Genomic DNA, 19936 nt, shown 5'->3' with positions numbered 1-19936 from the left:
CTGCCTCTGTGGTTATTCTTGGTAAGAAATCCCTGTTAGGAAACTTTCTGGTGCCACAGAGCAGCTTGTGTTCTCACCTTCTGCACAAGCATCCAGGAATAGGCATGAGAGAGAAAGTTAAGCAAAGCATTTCAGCCTCAGACTTTTCTTGCTTTGCTGAGTTTCAATTACAGAATTAATGTTGTTTGTAGTAGCTTTTGTGTGCTTTAATAGTCTAAAGGCTCCAGCCACTAGGAGTATGTCAAATACACACAAAACCTTTCAAATCGAGATCTCCACAGACAAAAAAAAAAATCCAACTTAGTTCAAAATGTTAATATTGCTCAATAATTCACTTTGCTGTCCTTTTGTAAAACCCTGCCACTGATGTAGCCATAAAAAGATGCATATATAAGGTGCTGCATAATGGACTTTCAGAAATTAAGTCATTTAACAAAAAGAAACCCTAGACAAGTACTTTACATTACATTTATTACTTAGTTGGCTAATTAAAACAGATAATAAATATGTTCAGATGAAAGGAATCCCATATGATTTCTTGTCTCAATTCAGTGGCTTCTATTATTTCAGTGCTCTAAAGCAAAATTGTATTTATCACAACTAATTATCCAGATAATTCCTTCAAATGGTCCTTTCATTTAATTATCCTCTAACTCAGAGTCTTCTGTAACTAACAAGAAGAAGCGAGCTCAAGAAACAGACAATAACAAATAATCCACATTATCACAGCAGCTCAGCTATAAGGCTTTGATAAGGAAACATTGTGTTTTATAACTGGATGCCTCAAAAAGAGGTCCACTGTGCAAGCGTTTCAAGTAGTCTGCATGTTTGTTTCAATATGTCTTAATCACTGATTTTACTGGCAGTTGCTTTTTTCTATTTGATGCTGCGTTCTCTGCTTATCCTGCCGCACAAATTTTCTGTATAGATCAGATAGATTTACAGACCTTGCATACTGTGCAAGGCACAAAACGCTACATAAACAACATTTTAGTCAGAGTAATGGGTTTGGGCACCACATTAAAAACATCTTGCTTGGCTCCTGCTTCTATTACCTTATTCACTCTCTTTATGTAAGTTAATCTTACCCATCATATCACATTTGCCTCAAGGTGACTATTTTCTTTATTCATCCTCTTCTACCTGCTTTACTTCTCACTTGCCTTCCTCTCATAAGGCACTGGGAGCTCTGTGCTGCCGGTGGCCTCACCTGCTGCACTATTGCAACTACCAGGGGATGCGGACACAACCTACTCAAAACATGGGGAGAAGCCACATCCCAGTCAAGGCTCCAGAGAGAGAAGTGAAGCAGCAGACATTAACCAGCAGGAACCACACGGGCTTCTCAGCTGACACACAGCAGAGAAGATGGGATGGAGATCACGGTGGAGACTTCAGGCCACATGGAGCAAGCACAGATGCACAAAACCCCTCAAGGCACTGCTAGAGCAAGGCCAGCTGGCAAACCACTGCCAAAACGCTACAGGGTGGTCATACGGCACATAAAACCTGGTACCACAGTATCCAGTAACAAAGTCATAAAAAATTAGCCTGGAAACTTCTACGGACATTGATTCTGTCACTTTGCATCCCTCCCAGTACTCCAAAGCAGCAGTTTTGCCCTACTCTCATTTCCCCCCTGAAGTAGAGAGGTTCATAATCAGTTTTCAGTCTGAATTGCAGCACAAGGTTAAATCCTTCTCAGTCACAGGAGATATTCTAGATTTGTACAAGTACAGACAAGAGTCAAGATTTACCTTTCTTATTGAAATTTAATGTATCAAGCAATTTTATCAGCCTAGAACTTCCTAATTGCAACCTGAAGCCAGTATGTTTATTTGAAAGTCTCCTGGGATACTGCTGGCCCAAACAGAACAGATCACCTCCCATCCTTGCATGTGCAACCATGGCTTCGTGATGATTTTACCTTTCTCTTGCAAGAGATCAAGACCAAACAGAGAGTAAATTAACTCTGTCAATGCTATTCCAGTATCCTACACGCTGTACCCCCGTCTTACACTTAAAATCAATGGCACAAAAGGCTGCCATCAGGAGCAGAGCTGGTGTACCCCAGGGGGTCTGCTGTGAAAATCCAGCACTAGTCAATTAAATCCTATTAGTTCACAGCTTCAGTTTACAGCAACGGTGCTGTTGATACAAAACCAAAAGCTTCCTCATTGCTTTGTGCTCTGCAGTAAAACACGTTGATAGCAGGGGGTGAGGGCTGATAGCCGTATGGAAATAAGACAAAGTTGTGCAGAACAGAAAAGTTACTGTCAAGCTCATAAGAGCAGAGGCAGCATTAAAGAGGATATTTTTGATGCCTTTATAGTGAAAAGTGGGTGCTTTGATTGCTTTCCGCTTTTTACAGGTTTTTAAGGAAAGTTACTTTCCTTAAGGTGCTAGGGAATAGTCACTTGCAAAGCAGGTGAGTGTAATATCTAAGTCAGAGAGAGCACAGTGACCTGGTGGGGTTAATATGCTTTCTGCTGGACCATTTTTCTGGTGAATATTTTCAGGTACAAAGTGTCATTGTGTCAAGTACAATAGCACCTTGCTGGTAGATTGTGCTCCCACTCAGTGCAAGATCCTTTGTGGGCCACAAGCCATATTCCCTTGTTCTTCCTACAAGAACTCCTGCTGGCTGCTGAAAATGGGAGTGAAACCTGTGGTGAGATGAGAGACATCCTTCAGGGAGAGACAAGTGGTTTTTTGTTCATCCATATCCTCCTAGCAAGTATGCCTGACAGGACAGAAAAAAAGTCCCACCAGCAAATTGATCCTTGATCAACACCATTCCAGGCTGTAGCTAGTTCCAAAAAGGGCAGAGATCACCTGTATCTCAGGCTACCAAGGACAGTCAGGTCTCCATCTTCTCCTGCATGGCATCAAAGACATTACAGGAGCCATGACAACTGTCAGCACTGAATTGCCATCCTCTCTTTTTTTGTTATGGCCACAAAGGCAAGAAAAGCAAGTTGCTAACAAGACAGCCCATGTCAAGTGAAAACTCTAAGGAGTCAGGAACAAAGCATCACTGTTCTGTGAGATGCATTCAACCCTCCCCTGCCCGGGTAAAAGACACGTTAAAGTGCAGCTGAGATGCCTGAAATACCGGTGCATATCTCCTCTAGGGAACAAGTTGTCCAAGAAGAGGCAGAGGAATGTCCCAATTCTACCTGGGTTTAGGAAATGGATCAGTGGACAGGAGGAATGGAAAATGAGGAGGGAAAACACAAAACCCCAACCCATGGCCCAAGTCTTTTCTCCATAATATATGTGCATTTTCATTCTAAAAACCCATAAATAAATACAGGATACATAGTACATGCATAAGGAATATTATCATGCTCATTTTCATTTTTCTTTTCATAAGGAAGATTACTTCACCACAACGAATTAATTTCCTAATACATTCTCCCTTAGGACATGTATGTATCCTTGATTGAATTACTTACTGAAATTGATTATAGTTTCAGACCGAGCCCACCCCCAACTAAGTGCAGGGCTCTGATTTATTATTAAGTGGTTTGACATCTGTGGATTTAACTTAGATATTTTGTTTCTTCACTGGCAATGAAGCTGTGGATGTCACATACAGTTTGCATAATTTTGGTCAATGCAGTACTTCACGTGCTGCTCCTATAAAAGTAACCAGTGCAACAATTGCCCACTTCAGTGTAAACATATTTGAGGAACCCTTCCTATGAGGCTGTGGAGACAAAAGACATTTTTTGCTTTGCCAGTGAAAAGAGGAGAAGGACACATAGAGCTCTGCATGGTGGAAACCAGAAATTGCTGTTAATTCTTTCCCCAAATGAAGGGGTTTATTTGTTTCTTTTCTTTGTCTCTATGTGTGGCTCTGGGTTGGCCATTTATTCTCCCTTGAGTTTTAACTGTGAGTTTGCGAGATGGTAAATCTAATGCTGAATCATAAATCTAAACCTCTTCCCTCCTTATGTCAGAGGGCTGAGGAGAAGATGACCACAGTAATGTGTATTCAGAACAGCACTCTGAGTACCAAGCTGTGAATGAATGAGTTAAGGTAATGAGAAGAGAAAAATTGCTTTAATGCAGTCTGGTCCAGATGCATGCCAGCTTAATCCACCTGACCTAGCAAGACATACTTTTTGGAATAGCAAGAAGAGCTAGAGGAGCCCTTAGGTTTTGCAGAAATAAAGAGAAAAGTCAGCATCAAACACGAAATTGCAACCCTTGGCAGTTATTTACTATTCTAAGCATAGGGAGCTGCCTCGCAGTGTGTCAGAGATACAGTGGCAACAGAGCTGGGAAACACTAATGCTCATTTAATAAGATTCAAATTTGTATCAACAGACAATTAGGTACAAAGACAAGAAATGGTCACTTTCTATAAGGGGGTACCACAGGATCAAGGATCTCCTGACAAGACCCACCATTACAGTCTAATCTCAGTTTACACCACACACACACAGAGTTGCCATCCAGCCAATGGTCTGCAGGAGTGATTGAGAGCTAACGCACAGGCTGGTTCTCATTCTCAGAGCACAAAACCAACAGCAGATTAACTGAGATCTGCCAGCAATTCAGCACACCTACAGAGCTCAACAGGAACAGGGGAAGATCATTTCTTTGAATTCTGTGGCCCTCTTTTACAGAGTTTTGAAACAAACTGTTTGTCTCAACCACATTCAACATGCTTCTTTTGAAATTAAAACACAAGGAGGTGTCCTACCATGGCTAATTTAGCACCTGTAGATGCCATGGCTTGCAACGCAGTGCTATCCAATGGACAAAATGCCTACATCAAATCAAGTTCCAGTAGCACATTTTGGTACAAGCTTAAAAACCATACACTATTTATTCCCCTGGCATTCTGACTGCAGGTTCATCCATGACTCCTAAGGCATTAAATTTAATCAGAAAAAAACAGACACTGAGGCTTGCTCACATTGTGTTCAAAATAACATCATTGATTTTCACATCAGAAACAGCATGCGCTTTCTTTTTCAAGTTGGTTTAACCTATCTCCCCCTGATTTCAGTGGACATAAGACCTTTGGGCAAATAATTTAGGATTAAGAATTCAGGATCAGTCTCAATAAAGGGAATCCATACTGATCTCACAGAAGCACTGCCATTTACCTGTAGTATCACAGTATCACAGTATGTTAGAGATTGGAAGGGACCTCAAAAGATCATCTAGTCCAATCCCCCTGACGGAGAAGGAACACCTAGATAAGGTTACACAGGAATGTGTCCAGGCGGGTTTTGAATGTCTCCAGAGAAGGAGACTCCACAACCCCCCTGGGCAGCCTGTTCCAGTGTTCCGTCACCCTCACTGAGAAGAAGTTTCTTCTCAAGTTTAAGTGGAACCTCTTGTGTTCCAGTTTGTACCCATTCCCCTTGTCCTATCATTGTTTGCCACTGAGAAGAGCCTGGCTCCATCCTCGTGACACTCTCCCTTTATGTATTTATATACACTAATAAGGTCAAGTGAAGATAGCTTAGCTGCAAACTCTTCCAGAAACTGAGTAAGTTCCCCAGATACCTGTAATTCTTCTGTAGTCCACCTGTGTCTCATCAGGGGCTTCCTATCTCAAATACTTCACCTGTACCTACTTTACCTGTGCCAGAGGTTCAAGTCCAGTTTACCCATGGAGCTGTTCTTTTGTTCAATTGAGAGTTTGCTTTCCATAAACATGTGTTCTGTGAAATACAGCTTAACAGTAAAAAAGAATTGTATCGGGAGCTGTGAGTTTAGCCAGCTATCAAGATGACAAAGTAAAAATGTTCCCTCTTGTTACTCCTGATAAAAATGATAAAGAAAAACTTCACCATCATAGATCACAGATCAACATCTACCGATGCATTTCCCCATCTGTTTTAGAAGTTTAAAACAATTAATTCCAAGTGTTTCTGATGCTCCTTCTACTTCTTCTTGGACTTTTATTCTAGCAATAGTTTGACCTAATGTTCCCAATTTTTCTTCCAGCTTCCTGCAATCTCAAGCAGAAGTGTTCTGACATATTGTCCATTGCAGTCAATCAGACATGAACTGTGTCCAGTGCTTGCTTATAGCTTTGCTGTTAAATCTAGTGATTCCTGGACCTCCCACTGCTGTGAAAGCTGAAAGGTTATCTTTTGCCATTTGGAAGATGTGAAATACACTAAAACCAATAATAATAATAATAATAATAATAATAATAATAAAAATGGATCCAGACCCATTTTAATTACTTCTCCTCCAGCTTGTCTTTGAGCTCACCTCCTTCAGAAACATATTCCAGCTAATAGCCTGAGCTATCAGTCCTGGAGTTATTGCCTCCTCTCGAGGCACATCCGTGGTCTGTCCACACCACTGATGCAGCTGCCCAGGTGTGCAGCTAAAGAGAGCACTAAGGGCTGGATCCCACCAAGAGCAGCCAGCAGCAGCAGCTGCCCACAGCAGTCCTGCTAGACTTAATTTGAGCTTCACAGTCAAACACACGTTACAAAACTGCCTCTCTTGGCAGCAAGGTAGATTGCAATCCTTTTATTCTTTCGAGGTGATTTCAAGGCCTCTTTGGAATATGTTTAATTATTAATATTCAGCAAAATGTGGGAAGAGCAAATATGAGGGAGGCCCACAGCCGAGGAAACCCACAGGGAAATTTTTCATTTCATTACCTTTCATTGTCAGAGATGTCAGCTCACATACTTTTATCGTGGCTCTCTGCTTCGTTAAGCTTTTCATGATTAAGAAAGCATAGTTGATCTCTTACCAAAAAAACAACTCTGGACCAGACTATTATAAGGAAAAGCTGGAAAAACTGGTACTCAGGTGAACTGTAAGCACCCAAATAACAGAAGACAGTCTAGTTATCTGAGCCGCCAAATTAACAAAGCCACGGTTCCTACAAACCCTTTCTCATACAAATCCTAATTGAAGGTTTTCCCATATTTGTGACACTTGTAATCTTTCTTCCTGCTTCTTCCCCTGGTCTGTTCACTCCCTTGAGTCTAATTAGGGTTGAGCTCAGACCAAGCCTTTCCATCTACTCCTTGCCTTGCAAGTTGCAGAAAGTTAAATACACCAACACCGCTGTGAAACCTGATCAATAAATTATTATGGAGGAAAGGCCAAACAGCTGCACAAATTCTTATTCACCCAGATCATGACCATGCTACCTTTCCCTCCTTTGAAAAGCAATCTAAAAAAGGGCGCTGCTCCAGGATGTTTTAGCATTATGAGTGACTGCCTAGCTTAGAGTGGATGCGGCTGGCGTCCAGATGTGGCATTTTGAAAGACACAGGAAAAACTCTCCTATTGTCTCTGAGCAAGATAGGAGGATATTGGGTGAAAGGGGATGCATGCCTGTTCAGCTGGGTAAGTGAAACAATTAACTCCTAGTCTTCGGCTATCTTTTTAATTGCTCATTAGACAGCTCATCTGTATATATTTGCAATTGAATAAAACCCATCCAAAGTATGTCACAAGCAGATGTGCGTGCTGTGAAGCAGTAACTCCTCACGGAGCTCTGAGACGTGATCTCAGGAGCGGAGCAGAAGAAAGAGGAGGCTATATTGGTCCACCAGGGAGGCCAATATGCTGAAATAGATCCTTTTACGTTTTCCATAGGGATAGACTAGTTGTTCAGATTACTTGCAGCGTTCACTCTTGCTGAGTTTTTGTAACTCCTCTGCATGCACTGCAGCAATCCAGAAATGGCTACTGCCTTCCCACACTGGGATGTGCAACAGGCCAAAGGCACCTGAATTTCATAGCTGCACACACAACCACCCGTCCCACACATCCTCCCGAAGCTACGTGTCTCCTCCAGAGCACGCCTGAAAAGATAATGCTGTGCCATAATACATTCATGATAAGCAGCTGCTAGGTGAGCTTGTCTCTGCCACTCTCCTGCTAGCTCCTTGCCTTAAGCTTGAATGCGTGCGTTAGTTAGCCCGCCTTCCACTCCAGCAGTTGTTTTATAAATTCCTCACTGTGCATTAGCCTATTGGTTTATTTACTAGAAGTCAAGAATACATTTACAACATCCCTCTCTATGATGCATTCTTTTAAGAGAGCTTCCATACTAATTAAGTTAAATGCGATAATGACACCCTATTGATGGTACTGAAGCTCATGATAGCTATGCCATATATTTAGTTGCAAGCACCTACTCAGTTAAATGAATGGGTCTATTGTTTGAACAGCATTCTGTCCCACAGCCTGGGAGAGCACAGGAGAGAAAAAAAATACCTTACACTGCAGTTACTTAGTTGCTTTGCAAGGCAATAAATAGGTCTGAAATGCACTACTCTAGCTTAGATGAACATGTGCCCAATCAATTACACTGTCCTGGTATACAGGGATACTTACTAGTGGAAATATGGCAATTTCTGAAACTGGAATATGAAAATTTGATGCCTTTTTAATCAAATGAGTACATCATTTGCTCTGTCCAGAATATTTTTATTTGACCTAACATAGGTATTTGGAAAAAGTATTTCTGCTAAGAACATTTGAAAATCAATAATACACCCCAGCCTTTGCTGATGAGATGTAGGACCTTTTTTTCAGGCTGGAAATGTGCACTTAGGACTGAGTGCAAAACAATCTGAGTGAAATTACAATCTTTCATTGATTTTTCACCCCAAGACTTCCCTGCCTCTTTCTCTAAACATGCTCTCACCAATACAGTACTGTTTTGCTGTTGTATAGCAAGATTCACCTCTCTGGAAGCATCTCCTTCTCTGTTTTAAAACAAAAGGAGAGGGTTTTGTTGTATTATTTGGGGGGGGGGGGGGGGTGTTGGGGTTTTTTTTGGTGTTTGGTTGGTTGGTTTTGTTGGTTTTCTTTTTAATTACAATGTATCTATAGTAATATTGATCTGAACAAATGATATGGTCAGTCTTTCTCACACACAATGGTTAGGTGTGTCTCTCAACAGCTTTCTTCTTTGTTCTTGCTTCCATGATTAAAGACGTATTAAAAATATTCACTTTCTCAAAAATCATCTTCCTGAGTGTGGAAGCTCACAGTTACACTTATTACAAACTATTATCCTCAAAAGGCTGCTTTTCTGCTCAGGATTCAGCAGCTAGGCACTGTGGAAGCTGCACCACAGGACATTTCGCTTGCTCCTTTACAGAAAGTCCCTTTCTGTGAGATGAAGACCATATCATTCCCCACAAGCTATTGCTGAGTGGCTGCCTTGAGACTACCTTTCTGAAAACATCACTCCCTGAGCAAATGATGCACCTTCTCACCTATTTTTATGGTGGGTGCAGCCCCAGGATAAGCAGGGGCAGCCCTCCTCCTCCAGCAGTGTTCTTCCCTCACACATCATTGGCCAGGGGCTGGCACTCTTGCCCAAGCTCAGCCTCAGCAGATCCAACTGGGGAGAGCAGTCCAGGTTCTCCCTGTTCACTGTGGCTACACCAGCTGGCTCGATACAAACCATGTAAACGAGTGATCTTGGCTAACTGCGCAGGAGTAATAACCTTCTTCAGTGGCACAACTGAGTCTAGACAATGGATCAACTACGTGTGATCACAGCCACAGTCGTATTTTTCTTTCTGCACACTTCCTACCCTTCTCCAGGTGGTAAAAGCGAGGTTTTGAGGGTACTCTGCTCTTCTGATCACACACTTTGTTTTGCAAGACTGCCTGAATGATCTTGCAAGTAGTTCACAGACCAACTCATGGCTGCCCATATATATACACAATTAATTTCTAGCCCTAGGATAAACTATTCTTTATCATCCAGTCCTGCAAACTCTCATGCACATACTTAGCATGACATCCATAAACATTTCCATTAAAATAATCACAACTATTCCAATGCATAAATTTAAAGCACATCCCTATGTGCTTTCAAGATTTTGGACTGTTTCTGCTGCCATTTCAGGTCTATCAAGCCCCTGTGACTTGGCATATTTAGAAAACATCTGCTGTAGTTAACAGAGTCCATACTCCTATTTTTGCCCTCATTTTTTTATGTTCTCCCTCAAAGACATGACAGTATAGAGTGTAAATAGAAGCAATATGCTGAATATATGCAGAATGTAATAGATTCTGTCTCAGACTGACATATATGTGAAACTGAACCAATACATCTTTAAACCCATAAGATCTGCAGATGTCATCTATAGCCTTGTAAATTGCAAACTTTTACTGTCTTATTTTTACAGTAGATGATAGTAAAATATAAAATTGTGCATTATCACTGGGTAATAGCACGAGCTTTAGAAACACCGTGCTGCAGAAGGTAGCGTATATTGAGAGGCACAGAGTATTCAAGAGAGTCTTATAATGCAATTTTAACTCTGCAGCTGACTGTATAATAAAAACTGTAAAGCCAGGTATGAAATAATGTTTGCTAATAACAGGAAAGTGAAAGCTGTCTTGAATTCCTGGGACTTCAGAAACCAGCAAGGAAAAACAGACTCATAGAGGACATTTAATTAAGGATAAAGATTGCTTGAGTCATGCTGGGGCATCTGGTCATCCTACATTAAACTGAACACTCCTGTGAATAATAAAGTACGTAAGGATGACATAAAAATAACTTAAAGGCAGTGTTGCAAGCTGACAGGAGCAAAGTCTTGAGTTAAGGTCCCCACTCCCCCTTTAAATCATCTTCCTGTTCCCGAAGCCTGTTTCAGCTGCCTTCAGTGACACTATTTCTCTCTAATGGCCATGGCAAAAGCAGAGACCCAAATGGCCAGAAAAGGCTTCCAAAACACAGAATTCTGCACATACCAAATGGGACTGCACCGCCTTCTGAAGTGGCTCGAGCCCAGCACACTTCCCAGCACTTTCTTGCTCTCATAGCTTTCCAATAGGGCAAGTGTGGCATATGTTGCCTTTTGGGCCACGGGTTACCCGGTGCCCAGTGTACGATCCCACACATTGTTTCTGATAACAGCCTGGTGGCCTCTTGAGGATCCCCATGCCACCACAGATTGCACTCACCAGCTGAGAGTAATTGTAGCATGTGATGGGAGACAACAATGCTTATGATTTCAAAGATTACCATCTTCATGGCGTTCCCCTGCGCTAAATACTTCACTGCAGAGCTTTGAGGCTTTTGTTACTAGCACTGTCTTCTGGAAACAAGCCCCAAGGAGGGAGAAAGGGAAGGATGGTGGAAGGGAGGAAGGGAGGAAGGGAGGAAGGGAGGGAGGGAGGGAGGGAGGGAGGGAGGGAGGGAGGGAGGGAGGGAGAGAAAGAGAATCGCAGGTTGCCCGAATGGCACAAAGCAGCAACAAGCCCATAAATGTCCCTGGGCTTTTTGCCAATTTTTAGCACATGAATCCATTATCCCATTATGAAGATTTTTGATGCCAAAGGTTGGTGCATCATGACAGGTCAAAGTCTCAATGATACTCTGTTCCTTCAAATGTTGTGGAAATAAGAGAGCACCACAACTCATGTTCCCTGGGGGGCAGACTGAAGTGGGGAGTCCACAGAGGGAATGGCCCTCCCAGTGAGGGATGCCCTAACACAGCAAACAGCTTCAGCCACAATTTGTTCCTTATTGGGCATGAGAAAACCTGCTGTGTGGCTCCAGTTTTGCTCCCATATGGGCATCTCTCCATCTGAACATCCCCCTTCACAGTCTGAATGTGCAGACTCTCTGCTACCTGAACGAGGTGACCTCATACTGATGCTTTAGGGTAAAATTCAATTTAGGAGTCTGTCAGCCACGAGAGGCATGCCCATAGGGAGCCAGGCTTCATTAGTTCCCATGCTCATAACACTATTGCTCTGCATAGTGCCAAACCAGAAGTATTTTTATAAGGCTTCGTGCAGTTTCTCCTCAATACTATCAAGTTCACCCACCTTATCATACAAAGAGAATCCCTGCAACACTGCATTTTATAGAATAGCTTATTAACAACAAAATAGCCAAGGAGGACAATAGCAATCACTTATAAGTGGCTATTTTTGGTGCACATCCTAATTCTTCATCTACATTAAAAAGGTCACAACCCAGGGTCAGTCCCACTCCCCCCAGCTCATCAAGAGGACCCTCCTGAAATGTGATGATCTTTTCCCAGATCTACTGAAAAATAAGTTGCAAATTACACTGAGACACAAGGGAGCCTTGCAGCTTTGCAGCTTGTACGGGTTGCAGGACATAGCGTTATCTTATAGCCAGGCAAAGTCATTTGAGAGGTTCCAGTGTTGCCAAGCCGCCTTTATACGGATGCCCATTTCTGCCTGGAATCATGTGCAAGATCAAAGTATCATTTTAGTGCTGAACCTGGGAGAAATTACAGCCCTTCCTAACCTCCCCTACATGGAAGAATTAAAAACAAAGAAACAAAAACAAACAAAAACCCAAAAAACCTGAACAAAACAACCAAAAGCAAAAAGTAAGAAGAATAAGCAAGTGATGGTCTGTACAATCCTAAATTTGGTATGGGCTCATTTTCTAAGTAATACCTATTGGAATTTCTTCTTTTACGTGCATTCTGTTTTCAGAGTGTGGCTTGCCCATACTTTCTTTGCAACAACACCTACAGTGTCACTTGCTACGTTTGCAGTTGTCTCCAACATCTGGAGCACTCTGTGGAAAGATGAGTACTATGTGACCTGCTATGAAGACATTACGTCAAACACATACATGTGCCTTTCGTAACAGCTCCTTCCTCCACCTCTCCCTCCCCATCTCTAATCTGTTCTGGAGTACCAGTCCTCAAACTGGTTTTTTGTTTGTTTATTTTAATCTGCCATGCATGTGGCAGGTGAATTAAAAAAAAATAGCAGGATTTGAGTGAAGAGACAGAGGCAACAACATGAAGTGTTCTGAAGAGACAGGAAATCAAAAAAGGTCTCGTTCACACACCCCTGAAAGGTCTATTCATATATATAATAGGCCCATCATACCCTCAAATCACTTTGTGTGGGAGCTCAGCGTGACAGCATTTTTATCAGCTGGCTTCCAAAAGTGCATGCCTTTAGGACAGGTGCCGTGGCAGCCTGGGAGCTCTCCAGGCGGGATTGCTGGGCACCCAGAGCCGGCTGTTGCTGCCGCTGGGAGCAGAGTCCAGCCTTGCCCGCAGCTGATTTTCAGATACTCAGGGATGAGGTTTTGAAAACCAAGAAACTTGAAATAAAATGTATACATATAAATATACATAGATCTATATTCACACATGCACACATATATATCTATGTATCTATGGACTCAGGAACCTGACAAGCGCTGAAACTGTGAGATGGTCATGGCAGAGATTTGTACCCGGTGCCCTGAGTCCTGGGCTACAATTAACCTGGTATCTTCCTTTCTCTTGTGGAAGCCCTCTCTAGCCAGGGGTCTTCAGCAGGGCTAGGAAAGGGGAGATGAAGCTGGTAGGAATAAATGAATTACCCTCTCTGTGGAGGATCTTTCTTCTCCTCTTCTGTTAGCAGTGGCGCTTCAACTCAGTCTGAGAGTAGCCCAGCACAGCTGTTTCATAGCATCCTTTTTCGGAGGTGTTCTCTAAATGAAAAGTCTCAGTGGGTTTAGGGAGGTCTGGCTTATGATTTTCCAGTATCTCTGACATTATTACCCAAAACCACAATGCTGATGTCAACATTTCACAGATATTCATGAGAGAAATAATAGCAATAAACAATATACATGTTTCAGCTTCAAAAATGGGAAAAGCTACAGGAATATTAGAGTTAAAACAAGCATTGCAGACATCAAAATCTGCAGTAAGATGAGACTTTTTAAATAAGCTGGGATAAAGAAAGACCAGCATTCACATCACTTACCATTATCTCTTCATTCATGTAACACCCCTACAGCATTTAATTATCAAGGGAAAAACTACTTGCAACTGAACTGGAAGAGACACAAAGTCTGGAAGCATTCCTTCCCCCCCGACACCCCTCTTTTTCTGTGCCTATCTGGGCTCTTTTATCTCGGCCTAGAACCTCAGATTTGAAGTGGCTGCTTTAATCCCTCCTCTTCTGCCCACCACCTCTTCCGCAGACCCACCCTACTCTCAAGTACTGTCTGCCCATTTGACTCCTCTGGCTTTGGTGAGCCCGCAGCAGAGCACCTGCAGGGGGGATTTAATTTGGCTGTCAGTCTTCCATAGCCGACCTGCAGTCCCGTAGCTGCGGTGGCTCTGCAGGACTGATGGGAATAAAAAGTAGCTAAGAACTTATTTTTGTGACTGAAGTCAGCAGATACCACCCTGTACAGAGGAATCAGACGTGTCGAGTAAGAGCATTTTTAAATGGTGACTTCTCAGAGTGGGATTTTACTGTAAGTTACACAGCACGCCAGTTCTGTGGTCTCCCAGCACTGAGACTGTCCCTGTAATATTAATTGTACACTTTCCAAAGTGCTCCCCTTAACATTTCTCTCAGTGCTAGCAGAAGTAGTAAGAAAGGGCCAGTACCTTCCAATAAATATAAATTTCCTCTTACTTCCGAGGTAATCTAATCCATACAGATGCATTTCAAGGTCTGTCGAAGTTATTCAGGCTCACTGCACAGCAGCCTGGACACCCTCTGCCCTGGAGTTTCACCAAGATGTACTATGGAAACAAATCCAAGAACAGGTGAATTTTGTTACCTGGTCCACAGAACTGGTATTATGAGGTATTGATGGATAAAACTGTGATATTTATTAGGCAAATAAAAAGGCAAAAATGACACTCTTGTCACTGCAAGAAACATTCAGAATTACTCAACTATGTCCTGGGTTCAGCTTAAACCACAACAAACTCAAATAAAGCATGAGATTTAATAAACTGTTCTTGCAGACATGGTTATATCTAAGTTCTAACAGCAATAGGTTTTACTGCTATTCAGGCTTAAAACCAAAAGTACTAGTGAAGGTCTATAGCCAACATTATTCAGGGGAGAGCTAAATAAAAGTCATTGTAGCAGCACTCTCCAGCATTCAAGTATCTGTGCTGTGAATAACATGATGCTAGCACACGTTGGACCTTGTGTCTGCAGGTATCAACTGCGCGGGCGCCAGCAGATGCTACCCCAAATATGCCATTAATTATGCAACCCAGGGAGCCCAACCCCAGGACAAGGGGCTTAGAAACTTGACCAAGCTGAACCCAACTCACAAAAAGCCCCCCTCCGGCATGCAGAGAATGGTGCTTAATCTTTTCCTAGCAGGTTTCCATCTCTCAGCTTGTAACAGCTATCCGCAGGGGTCTGCGAGGCTCAGTAATGTAATGCAAAGCCTTGCATAAAATTTGAGTATCGCTGCTCCTAAAATACAAGCTTCTCCTGGGTTCAGCGCTGCCAGGCTTTGGGGAACAACTCCCTAACCCTAACCTGGATCTCCCCACCAGACAGCATGGCACCAGCAGAACCCTGCCCCGTACCCCAGCCAGGAGGCTGCCCTGGGCCACTTGGCTCCTGCCCCATTCCTTCACTGCCCAGAGCAGGGTCAGGCACCAGCCACCTGGGGAGGGCAGTAGAGCAGCCACATCTGTTGGTTTAACCCCAGCCAGTAACTAAGCACCACAGACACCCTCTCACTCCCTTCCCAGTGGTATAGGGGAGAGAATCAGAGGAGTAAAAGTGAGAAAACTCATGGGTTGAGATAAAGGCAACGTCTCACAGGGCAGAAATCCTGGAGGGTGCTGGGTTGAGGGATGCTCCTCCTTCCAGGGGCATCCCAGCTCCCAATCACCCTGTGACACAGGGAGAGGAGAGCTACAAAGGAAAATCCCCATTGCCTCATGGGACAGCAGAGGTACCAAGGGAAAAAAATAATCCCAGGGAAGATGAGAGCACTGCTGGAGGTTAGGGACTTCCATAGATATGTCACCAAGTGTACATGTGGCCCCATGGACCTGCCCTCCCATCAGCCAGCTCCCCATGAGACCCTGAATAGGCCATAAAAGGCCATTTAAGTCCCATGCTTTCACCACCTTTGTCTAACAGGATGATGAGGAGCTTGTTCTTATTTGCTCCTGTGGCACTGGAATAGCTAAACCCTGTTTTTATCTAGGTGTCTTTCAAATCATATGGCGGGGCTGAGCTGGGCTAGTCCCACAGATGGAGAAATCACCTCAGCCTATGCAGGGACCTCAAAAAAAGAATGAAAGAAAGAAAAAGTGAGTCTAGCAGACACTAAAACAGAATTGAAAATCCCAGCCATTCTGAAGCATCGCCCCAGACCACAGACCTGGATTACAAGTGAATTTTATTTTCCTGTAATAAAACATTCCTCTTTACAACAGGAGCATCAAGCTGACATTTGAAATAGCCCATTTGACTGGAATTACACCAAGAGTGAATGCTGCAAAGTGACTGCATCGCTGCACATGGCTGACAGTAATTATTAATAGGACTGCTCTCCCTTTGATAGGCATGCATTACCGATGGCTGAATAACAGAAACATTTGTGAACAATAGTTTAGTGGTGGAAAAAAAAGACCCCACTGATGAAACTTTAACGTTTAAACACAATGCAATTAACCAGCTCCAAATCTGAGCTCTTGCAAAAGCATGATCGCTTTCATGACACCTGCTGAGCTCTGCAGGAACACATAAGTGAGCAGGGTTTATAGGGTCAAGAGCTGATGGGGCAGAGGTGGTTAGACTCACAAATCACCCTCCCAGCAGGTAAGCCGCCCAAGTTATCAGGGAATTACTTGCACATGGATTCAATCAGAGCCATGTACTGCCGCAGCAATATGCAGAGAGGGTTGAACGGAGTCCTGACCTAGCAGGCAACTGTGCAGCCATATAACTGTACCATATAACACTGGAGCCCACAGTACAGCCTCTGCAAAGAAGAGGAGGGGGAAGTCTCTTTAGCTCTTCCAGTAAATCTAAATCAGGGATATGTCTATAATAGCAAAGAGATTCACAGACTGAATCAGAGATGATCTCTAACTGCAGGAACTGAATAAAAATGTCAGCATAAACCAAAGAGTAGTGGCCACATTTCCATCCCAAAATCGGAAAAACAGATTTTGGCTTGCAGAGGGACGCAAAGGAACTACCCTTTGTCACAAAGTGGTTTCTTTGCAAGAAGATCTCAGGAGGGCAGGAAGAAAAATCATGCTTCATTGAAAGAAATACTAAAAACCTAATACAATGACAATATAACAGCCCAAATATCCAAACTGTTATCCTCAATCAAGCTGGGACATCCACGTGTAACCCATGCTGGGCTCAAAGAGCAATACTTCACATGCAAACAGTGCTCATGTATCTCATTCAGTCTCAGGTGTTTGTCACTGCTCCTCGCCTGAGCTACATTACAGCTGAACCTGTGTTTGGCCGCATCCTGTGCCAATCGAGACTCCAGCCTGGGGACTGGCCTTCCCACTTGACCTCAGACCTGCCTCCATAGCCAGCTCTGCACAGGGAAAGTGTAATGGGTTTGGCATGTACCCAGAACTCCTCACAGCAAGTTTGCCACCAGAGCAGAGCTGTGACTGCCTCCAGTTTGATCCATGGTGGAAAGGTACCTGCAATTATTTCATCAAGCTCTGCTATTTTCCCTCTCCATTCATGATTCTTTTTCTGCTTTCTTTTCCCTGCTTTTTTTAAGCAACATAATTTTCAGGTAGTCAAGATCTTAAAAACCATGTAAGACCAAAGTAGATAAACTGATTTAAAAACAGATTAAGCTGAGTGACAAAACACTGAAGAAAATGGTCACCTACTCCCAACATTTCCACTGATTGGCCTTTGCAGCGTACTTTAAAGAAATGTAAATTTTAGAAGTAGAATCAAATGTTTTTGTAAGCTCATTTTTAGAAAATTAGTGCCACCAGATTCTGAAAAAGAAAAAAAGAAAAAACTCCAAGAATTTCTACTTTATGCTTTAAAGAGGGGGAAATGAGTAAAAACACAGCTGTCTGTCAGTAGGAACAAATAAAGAGCCTGAACTGTAAACTGTCCAAACCAGAATACACCCTTCAGCCAGGCCAGTAATTGATGCCAGCTATTCGAAGCAGCAAATATCTGAGCCTTACCACTTCTCTCCCACATGAAGTTTTTGGTATTTCAGATCTACATTTGCCTTATGATCTTAAGGAGTAAGTGCTATCTGACAATGACTGATAGGGCAACGGTTATCCCAGGGTTTTGTTATTACTCCACTTACATATGAAAGAAAGAAAGAGGGCAAGTATAGATTGTAATGGAAGTTCCACCAGCTCAGCTGAGAGAAGCCCATGCAGCAACCCGCCTGCTGAGGACAGTTACATCATGTTTCCAGTGAGCGATTCCAGGGCTAGGCTCGCTCCCAGTGACCTCAGGTGGGAAACACCATCTGTCCCCAGCACATGTGAGCAGTCAGGCTCAAGAAAACATTCATCACAACTAACAAAACCAACCTCAGCCAACTCTTCAGGTTCAGCTTCAACTCAGTGTCAATGAGGGTTAAAAAGTAAATCCACCAAGTTTCTTTTCACCCTCTTGAGCTCTGACTCAGCAACTTCCCACTATATTCACGGCAGGGATGCACATAACAATCACTGCTGTTCAGTCAATGGAGTAACAATATTAATGTTGAAAAGCCAGAAAGACCAGTGCCAACATCCTTCCCTACTGATACCACGTGAGACAGCAGTGAGATGTTTGTCCCCATGGCGGGATGCTCCCAGCTGACTCACACCAACACGGTCACCTCAGGGCAAGATGAGCAGGGACAGACCACGTCCTCACCTGCACACCAGCGGGGAGATCTGCTGGCAGATGAACCCACTGTCAACAGCCCCACCATCGCTCATGAGAGAAGGAGTAGTTGGTGAACACCTTCAAGTATCAGAACCTGACCGAAACACCATGGAGGTAGAAACCAGCTACCCTGGACACTGGGGCAGGAGTACAAGTGGTGGCAGGGAGAGTTTGGGGAGCACACAGAGAAGTCAGTACCTATAACTGAAGCCACCACAGTTCCCTTCACCAGATGGAACTGCTGTAAAAGTCTTGGTCACAGACTTGAGCGTCGTCAGGAGTCAGCAAAAACACAAAGTGCTGAAAAACCCAGCTCTTCAGGCCAGCCCCTTGGAAACCTACAGGAGAAAAGGGGAAAAAGTTGTTGCAATTCTGTGTTGTTGCTCAAGACTGCCGTACAGATGTTGAAACGTACAGCTGAGGACATTGTCAAAGCCTGCTGCACGATCCTCGAATGTTGCCATGAGAAATGCCAAATCCTTCATTACCGAAAAATTTCCAGCTGCCTCACTTGAAAATGAATTGTTTCCTGTCACTAAGGCAAAGCTGTCACATGCCAAAAGAAAGAAAAAAGGCCAAATAAAATCTGCTGCCTCTCATTAGATCAAAGGTTGCCAGCAGAGATAAACCACCACACAAAATGACATTTATTCGGAAGAGCAATTGACTACAGAGTCATTTGTCACTTTTAATAATACTACAGTTGTAAAATGATGATAATGGAAATCAAGTTACTCTAATGGTAATAAAATATTTGTAAACTAAACTTGTTCATTTTGCCCATAAAAAAAGACATTGAAATAATTTAACTGCAGAGAATAAAATTGAAATGGGTCTGTAATTACATAGATTTTCAGCATCTTCTCCGTTATGAAAAGAACTAACTGCTGATGACTCCCACATTTCCAGCACCTTACTTTGCAAAACAAAAGATTAGAAATATGTATTAGATGTACAGAAAAGAGGCCTGCGGCAACATTTCAGAAGTGATGTGTACATTTCTTCCTGCTTCTCGTTCGTATTAGTAGCATGCCAAGTGTCTCTCACCAAACAAGTGAGCCTCTATGCTGGTGAAACTTCACTGGATCAAGCGAGGGGACAGAGCACTATTAATGAAGTCACTGGATCTTAAAATCCTCCTCATCACGATCAAAGAAAACACTGGAGGATATTTGGTGACTGACAAAGTAGCATGCTGGCAAGATGCACATCGATGTGGTCTTATCTGGCTTTCTTATCCTTGCTTACCCCTGAAGACCTGCCTTCACTGATTTGGTGAAATCAAGGTACAGATTGCAGG

Source organism: Psittacula echo (assembly GCF_963264785.1).
Source record: "Psittacula echo genome assembly, chromosome: 3".
Taxonomy (NCBI): Eukaryota; Metazoa; Chordata; class Aves; order Psittaciformes; family Psittacidae; genus Psittacula; species Psittacula echo.
Note: the sequence above shows the minus strand (reverse complement) of the source record.